The sequence below is a fragment of the Rhipicephalus sanguineus genome, chromosome 6 (assembly GCF_013339695.2).
Source record: "Rhipicephalus sanguineus isolate Rsan-2018 chromosome 6, BIME_Rsan_1.4, whole genome shotgun sequence".
NCBI classification, from domain to species: Eukaryota; Metazoa; Arthropoda; class Arachnida; order Ixodida; family Ixodidae; genus Rhipicephalus; species Rhipicephalus sanguineus.
In genome coordinates, this window is record NC_051181.1 from 43342537 (window position 1) to 43351225 (window position 8689).

At 46.8% G+C, this 8689-nt stretch overlaps 1 long non-coding RNA gene across 1 annotated transcript; it reads right to left on the bottom strand.

Annotated features, from left to right (window-relative positions):
• Positions 1–587: 587 nt before the first annotated feature.
• Positions 588–7632, bottom strand: LOC125758956 (uncharacterized). Its single transcript, XR_007416496.1, has 2 exons — positions 7460–7632; positions 588–688 (listed from the first exon to the last, which is right to left on the bottom strand). It is a non-coding gene; the product is annotated as an uncharacterized LOC125758956 (long non-coding RNA).
• Between the last annotated feature and the right edge of the window lie 1057 nt (positions 7633–8689).

Here is an 8689-nt window from a genome sequence, read left to right on the forward strand (position 1 = left end):
CAATCACCCGGCGTCGGCTCAACCCCCAGGATCCCCTTTTCCCCGGACACGGCAAAGCCACGCACGGCTAGGCGTGGGAGGGGGTCGAAACCCCCCCGTTAGCTCGGGTCCGTGGTGTCGCTACACACCAAACGCCTGCTTGCGCAGACGCCCCTGCGGGGAATGTTCATTGTTTTCATGCACTTCTTTTTAAGATATTTCATGTATGGCACAAAAGTTAGCTTCGCATCCAAGATTAAACCTAGGAATTTGTGTTCCACTTTGACGGGTAGCCGCTGACCATGCAGGTCAATGTCGGGATCGGGGTGCAGGCATCTGTTTCTGGTAAATAGAACGCAGGTGCTTTTTTTGTGGATTGAGGCTGAACCCATTCTCTTCTGCCCATTTGGCCACCTTGTTTAAACCAAGCTGCACCTGCCGCTCACACATTGCAAGGTTGCACGACTTAAAACCTATTTGAATGTCATCGACATATACACAATAAAATATGTTGCGTGGAATGCACAGAAGCAAAGAATTCATTTTTATAATAAAAAGTGTGCAGCTGAGGACACCACCCTGTGGCACTCCAGTTTCCTATAATAATAATATCTGGGGTTTAACGTCCCAAAACCACGATATGATTATGAGAGACGCCGTAGTGGAGGGCTCCGGAAATTTTGACCACCTGGGGTTCTTTAACGTGCACCTAAATCTAAGTACACGGGCCTGAAACATTTTCGCCTCCATCGAAAATGCCACTCCAGTTTCCTGAACAAATGGTCTGGATAAGACATTTCCCACTCGGACACGAAATGTGCGATAGGACAAATAACTTTCGATTATAGACAACATCCTGCCTCGTATACCTAGGTGTGGGAGGTCTCTCAGTATCCCAAACCGCCATGTTCAATCTTATGCTTTTTCCATGTCAAGGAATACTGAGAGAAAGTATTGCTTATGGACAAATGCTTCGCGAATTTGTGCCTCAATGCGTAATAAATGGTCAGTTGTGGAACGACTTTCTCGAAACCCGCACTGATAGGGGTCAAGCAGTTTGTTTGATTCAAGGAAGTGTATTAGGCGGCAGTTAATCATTTCTTCAAATACTTTACAAAGGCAACTTGTTAATGCTATCGGCCTGTAACTTGAAACACACGATGGATCCTTTCCATGTTTTAGGAAAGGAATTATAATAGCTTCCTTCCAAGCAGATGGGATCTCACCGGAGGATCAAATGGCGTTGTAAAGCGAAAGGAGGGTTTTTTGTGTTTCATGTGATAGGTGTTTCAGCATCTGGTATATAATGCGATTAGAACCTGGGGCCGATTTGTTGCAGCAGTTTAATGCCGCCTGCAGTTCTGCTAAGCAGAAAGGTTGGTTGTATGCCTCATTTTTTGAACATTTGCGTTCTAACTTCTGTTTTTCTATACGTGATTTGTATCTTTGGAAGGTTTCGGAGTAATGTGAAGCGCTAGAAATGTGTTGAAAATGTGCGCCCAAGGAGTTAGCTTGATCTTCCAAGCTTTCACCCTGGGTATCTACTAATGGTAGTGAATACGTTTGTTGGCCGTTCACCTTCTTTACTCTATTCCATACTTTTGCCTCATCTGTGTACGAGTTGACACTTGATATAAACTTTGTCCAACTCTCTCGTCTAGCTTGTCGGCGCGTTCTCCTTGCCTGTGATTTGATGTGCTTGAAGTTTTCCAAGTTTTCTGGTGTCGGAGCATCGCGAAGCAACGCCCATGCTTTGTTCTAATTCCTCCGCGCACTCCTGCATGCATCGTTCCACCAGGGAACCCGTCGCATGGAATCCATGCCGCTTGCTTGCGGAATACATTTAGAAGCGGCATCAAGTAGGAAAGCTGTAAAATATTTTACAGCATCATCAATGCTTAGGGTGGACATGTCAGCCCACGTCACTTGAGAAAGATACTGGTACTGTTCCCAATCAGCTGAGTCAACTTTCCACCGAGGGGCCTGCGGAGGAGAGTTATTTGAGATTGTGTACTCATAATTATCGGAAAATGGTCACTTCCATATGGGTTTTTAAGAACATTCCATTTAAAATAAGTTAAAAGCGACGGTGATGAAATGCTTAGATCTAACGCGGAGTATGATTTGTTTGCGAGGCTAAAATACGTGGGCTCTTTCGTGTTCAAGAGGCATAACCTAGACGTAAAAAGAAGGTGCTTATAAGACGTCCTCGTGTGTCACAGCGAGAATCGCCCCACAGGACATTGTGTGCATTAAAATCACCAAGAATCAAAAAGGGCTCTGGGAGCTCATCTATTAATGATTCTAAATCGTGTTTGTGGAGCTGATAATGTGGAGCGATATATAAGGAGCATATCGTAAAGAGTTAATTTAAAAGTACGGCTCGAACGGCCACAGCTTCAAGGGCCGTTTGGAGTGGCAAACGGTGGACTGCTATACTCTTATCGACTATGATGGCTACACCACCAGATGATGTAGCAGCATCCACGCGATCTTTACGATAAATAATGTGTTGTCGGAGGAAGTTTGTGTGCTTTGAACTTAAGTGCGTTTCTTGCACACACAGCACTTTCGCTTGAAACTTTCTTACAAGTTCTTGGACGTCATCGAGGTTGTGCAATAGGCCTCTGACGTTCCATTGAATTATCGTATCCATCCTGAAACTAACCTGTGCTGTGTGTGTCAGAAAGGCGGTAGGCTCAATTTACAGAGCCTTTTCAGGCCCTGTAATAGGAGTTTTCTCTTTCTTGGAGCGGTCGAGGGAGGCTCGCCGCTCCTTAGGCGCTGCCTGCGCCGTTTGACTAGGTGCAGTGTCCATAGCTTCAGTTGAAGCGTTGGACACTCGCTCTAACGAGCGACCGGTACGTCGTCTAGGCCTCGTCTCTGAGGCGGGGACTTCGACCCCACCATGTCCGATGTCGAAGGGAGATTCTTGGTCTCTACACGGCCCTGGCTGTTGCCAGACGTTGCAGAGGCCTCTGGTACGGCCGATTTGGGGGGAGGCAGGACAGCATTGGCTGAACCCACCGTGGGGGCAGGGGGCGCTAGCCTCGGCACGCTGCGCGTGGTCCGGGCAACCGCAAAAGGCCGTTGTGGTGCTTCCCCCTGTTGCACCACTTCGGCGAAAGATGGTCGGTTTGAAAATGTCAACGAAATACGTTGGCGCGCCTCACGGAAGGTTATGTTTTCCTTTACTTTGATAGTTGTTATTTCCTTTTCTTTCTTCCAGGCGGGGCAAGCTCTGGAGTACGCTGGGTGAGGACCATCACAGTTCGCACAATATACATCATCACTGCAGTCGTCCGCAGAGTGACCAGTTTTGCCGCACCTTGCACAGGTAAGCTGCCCTCGGCAGCTCTGAGACGCGTGTCCAAACCTTTGACATTTAAAACGTCACGGGTTTGGAATGAACGGTCTGAAAGGGAGCTTGACGTATCCAGTTTGGAGGGTGTCAGGTAGAGTTGTGGAGTTAAATGTAAGTATTAGGTGCTTCGTCGGGATTTCTATGTTTTCTCGTCTGATTTTGATGCGTTGCACATGGATTACGTTGTGGTCCCTCCATCCATCAAGCAGTTCTTCTTCAGTCAGTTCCTTTAGGTCATCGTCAGAGACTACGCCCTTAACAGTGTTCATTGTTCGATGGGCGCTAACCGAGACAGGGATGTCACCAAATGCCACAAGGTGGGCGAGTTTGTCATACTGGTCTTTGTCTTTGAGTTCAAGCAGCAGGTCACCGCTTGCCAGCTTTGTGGCTTTATAACCTGTTCCGATGGTTTGCCTTAAACACTTTACCACAAGAAATGGAGAGATTGCTCGAGCTTTTGTGGATGCTTGTTCACAATGGATAATGTGGAATTTCGGAAATGTTTCCGTGCTTTTTGGCGAAAGCAGGAAGGTGGCATCGGTGCGCACCCTTTTGAGGGTACGATCAGTTGGAAAAGGGTTTGGCGATCCCATGAGAAGTGTGTATTTTCGGCAGCCATGCCAGCCGCCCACCGCCGAGCCCAACGAGGGGACGCTACGAGACACGAAGGAAACGCAAACGCCAGCTGCACATGGCCGCTATAACCAAATATGGTGTAGCCAAGGTTGGATACCCACACAAGGTTAACCCTTGCCGCCAGGAAAAAAGTGAAGTTACTGGAAGAGAGGAGAGGAAAGGAAAGCCAAAAAGAGACAGAGAGAAAGGCGAAGATGTGCAGGCAGAGAGATAGGAAAGGGCGACTGCCGATTTCCCCTGGTTGGGTCAGCCCAGGGGTGCCGTCTACGTGAAGCCGGGGCCAAAGGGCTGTGTTGCCTCTGCCGGGGGGCCTTAAAGGTCCAATCGCCCGGCGTCGGCTCACCCCCCAGGATTTCCTTTTCCCCGGGCACGGCAACGCCACGCACGGCGAGGCGTGGGAGGGGTTGAGACCCCCCGTTAGCTCGGGTCCGTGGTATCGCTACACACCAAACGCCTGCTTGCACAGATGCCCCTGTGGGGTCCGCAAAAAAGCGTTTTGCTCTTTAGTGTCCCTTTAAGGAAACATCACAATATCTAGTGCGAGAACATGAAGAGAAGCTCAGTGTAGTGACATGAAAGTACAGTAGGAACCAAAACTAACTTTTAAGAGTTAGTCATAAGTTCACTGGATGCACTCATTCTTACCGGTACATGAATGCTTTTGAAAACTTGGTGTTTTTTTAACAGACTAGGGTCTAACAGACTATCTCTGCTCAATTAAGACTGATGAAACATCCTAGTGCTGTGCACAGAATTCCTAGTCGACATGCGGAAGGAACACAAACAAAGACATACAAAAATTTCTTATTGGCACTAGTGTTTGTGGCACCCAGGAACCTGAGACGGTTTTGTAGTGTGACTGAATTTTACCACATTTTGCATCCTGTAAACACACCCCTACAAACTGTACGTATTGTATGAAAGGGAACACGCGAGAGTGTGCCCTGCGCTCTGCGGCAGTGATCTATAGCACCATCAACTGACAAACGAAGAAAGAATGTTGGCATCAGCTGTGGGCAAACAAGATAACGAGTCATGGTCGTTGGACAAGAACAGCTAGAACACGCTCCCACTCTGCTCTCGCAACAGGCGATGCCGCCAGAAACGGATGTGCTTCCTTCAGCTGTTGATTGGTAGGGCTGTAGGTAGCCGCCAGAGCACAGGCCACGTGTTCACGCGTTCCTTTTCATAAATGACGACAGTGTACATGCATAATCTACATACAGCTGCCTGGCTTGAGGTTATGAAGCTATGACGTTGTGCTAGACGTTGCAGTTACAATCCCAGCTGCGATGGCAGCACTTCAGTGAGGGCAAAATGAAAAACGGCTCTAGTGTTTTGGATTACGTGCAAGTTGAAAACACCCAGGCACTGCAAATTTCGGTATCACTCCTTCACTACAGAATGCCTCATTATTAAACTGCATGAAAAGGACACCAGATAGGAACATGTAGAAGACCACGAGCAGGTGTCCTACACGTTTCTTACTTTGGTGTTTCGTATGTTTCTTACTGGTGTCCTTGTCTTTTCGCGTAGTTTAAGGAAGTCCAGAAAGTTATGAACCAACTAGCCTGCCAGAACGTTTTACTGAAGGCATGTCTCACTTCCAACGAATTGTGGTTTCGGCTCAGTATCAGCCAAACTTCCCCCACCATACCCCACACGGCGTATGGAGGCGACATAAGGAGCAAGCACTGTGTCTTCCATGTATGATGCACCTTAACCTCACAAATTGCAATACTGGTCACTAGTCGGCGACATATAGCCCACCGCCTGTGTACTTAAGAAAAAAAAACGGAGATATTCAACATGCCAATTTCAGCTTGGGAATTGTTGTCAACTCTTGCCTCGCACTCGACGTCGTCTTCGTCTTCGCTCGAGATGGGGCTGTCTAGACTGGAGTTTGGAGAGGGCGAGTCGGCGTTCAAACCACCGTCGATACGTGGCTCGCATTCGACGTCGTCGCTCGAGTCTCACTGAGCACTCTATACACTGTCGTCTGTGTTGGAAAGCTGCGACGTTGTAGAGCTGGAATCGCTTTCCCAGTCCGAATCAAATGCGTTGCTACTACTTTCGCAAGAACTAGGAACAGCGGAAGCACTACGGTCTCTGCCTTCGCCTAGCATGGTCTTTTTTCGGTGCCGTGTCCGAAGCGGAACACCGCATGTGACATCGTGTAGATACTGCTTGTACCTTTTCCTTTTCGGCATCTTCAGTCTCACAATCAACGTAGATGTGACTGATTAACTTCGATGGCACGGCGACTGCTGAAGAGGTTGACAAAATACACACGCTTACGCTTCTCACACCACAAGGATGACGATGACGATACACGCGTAGAACAACATGCCCGCAGTGGCATAGATACTGTTACATTAACTCTATGCGCAGTGAAGGTAATGGTAGCTAGTGAAGGATTCACAAAGACTCTCATTAACTACGACTGACTTTTACTTCAACACCTCTCTTCCTCCCCCCCCCGTTTTTTTTAATCGCGTCTCTTTCCGGCCATTCACCTCAAGAAGTGCAACCGAGCCGCCTTGACCCAGAGGCGGACGCTAGTAGAGTAAAAAAGATAAACAATAATAAATGGAAAGCAGGAGCGAAATGGGGGAATAAACTTGTCAGTTAATGTCTCAAGAAGCGAGAATGAGCTTGCTAGTGAACTGCAGCAACATTTCTATTTATTATTTTCTTTTTGTTCCTAAAAGAAAACTGCAGGAAACCTAACTAGCGACCGTATAGTCGCTTATTCAGGAACGGTTTGAACTCAACATTCGGGAAAGGACGCTTTCGTCCGTGTATCTCATAACTTCATGGTGACGATCGAGTAGTTCGCTTATTCATTCATGTCTCTTAATTCCCACTTTTTATTTTAATTCGTTGCTTTGGCTTTAATCGCAACGGCTAAAAAAACACGTTGTAGATGAACATGTGGCCTACATATATCTCTCGCCTTGGTTAACTAAAGCTTCCTGTTTCTTTCGTAAGAGGGGTGGGGGGGTTCAACCATGCTTTATTATGCATGTTGTGTATGTTCGTGAATCCTTTTGTATATGTGATCAGCCCCGTCCAGTGCTGAGCTATTCAGTGGCTGAGCGCGCCATATATACTTGACGAAAGCGTGGTGCTTTCCTCACGCAAACTTATCGTCACAAAAAGACACAATCGACCACTTAATTCACTGTCAGAGGGATATCACCAGCACGATCGCGTCATCCCCCAACAGATTTCTTTCGTGCGAAAGCTGTAAGATTAACCTGACCGTCCCCGAATGAGCCTAGCCAGGTGACGTCGAGTTAACTCGCTATTGTGGACCTAATGAAGTTGTTTCACTCACTGTTGAATGAAAGACCTTCCCACCTTCACACAAGCCTCTTTGCAATAAAGGGCTTAACGTCCCAAAACCACCATATGATTATGAGAGACGCCGTAGTGGACTCCGGAAATTTCGACCACCTGCGGATCTTTAACGTGCACCCAAATCTGAGCACACGGGCTTACAGCATTTTCGCCTCCATCGAAAATGCAGACGCCGCAGCCGGGATTCAATCCCGCGACCTGCGGGTCAGCAGCCGAGTACCTTAGCCACTAGACCACCGCGGCGGGGCTATATATATATATATATATATATATATATATATATATATATATATATATATATATATATATATATATATGCTGCTCTTGGTTATCGTTAAACAGGGGGCGCCACTTATTTGTGTACAATGAAGATATTTTCAATTACAGAAAATTTCTAAATTCATATCTACTTGCCTACAAAATACGACCGGCGGATATCACTGTTTGCTCGTTCGGAGTTAGATTTTGAGAGTAGGACTAGTTTTTACAGATGGGTTCACGATGTACTTTCATCACCTACCAAACCACATTCATTGTGTGTTAATCACACTGCTGAACGTTACGACGCATCCACGAGATGTTAATTTATGTGGGGAAAATGTTTTCTATGCACACTTCCTATGAGTACATGACGCACGTGCATATCCCTCGTGGAACAGATGTCATCGACACGTCATTACATAACGTTAGTGACATTCAAAACAGACGTACTACATAGATGAGTTTCAGCAAAAGTAATGCTATCATGGAAACAGTAATGTTGTTGTTGTTATATAGTATTTTTTGGCACAAGGGCCAGTGGTGGCCAAAGAGTGCCAGGTCATGGTATGGGATGTGGTCAATGAGGATGTTAGATGGCTGTATAAGGGCCTAAAATTGTTCGCAGTGACGGTGCGTAAAAAGTATAATTGCTAAAATCATGACAGTGGCGTGAATTGTGTGGTGAGGATAAATCAGTAGTGCTTGCGTTACTAAAATAGAGCATGGAGGTAGCACGAAAACCTCACGTACGCCCTTGAGACCAAGGGCCTGAGGTAGGTGCTTTCTCTTAAGAGACTACCGCAACATCGACCTCTTGCGAGAGGCCGTGCTACGGATCACCTGTGTATATGATGTGAAAATTACGAAGTTCTTTGAAGTATCTTAAAAGATATTCATATTTGAAAAACGGATCCTTGCCTAGCAACATTGCTGGGTGTAGTGGGATTTGCTGTCGGACTGGTACTGGAAAATGTTTTCTCCTAAGCACTTCAAGTTCTCGGCATTCCAACAAGACGTGAAGGACTGAGAGTGGCTGGCCACATTTATCACAGCTGGGTGGCTCACCACCAGATAAAGGTACGCGTG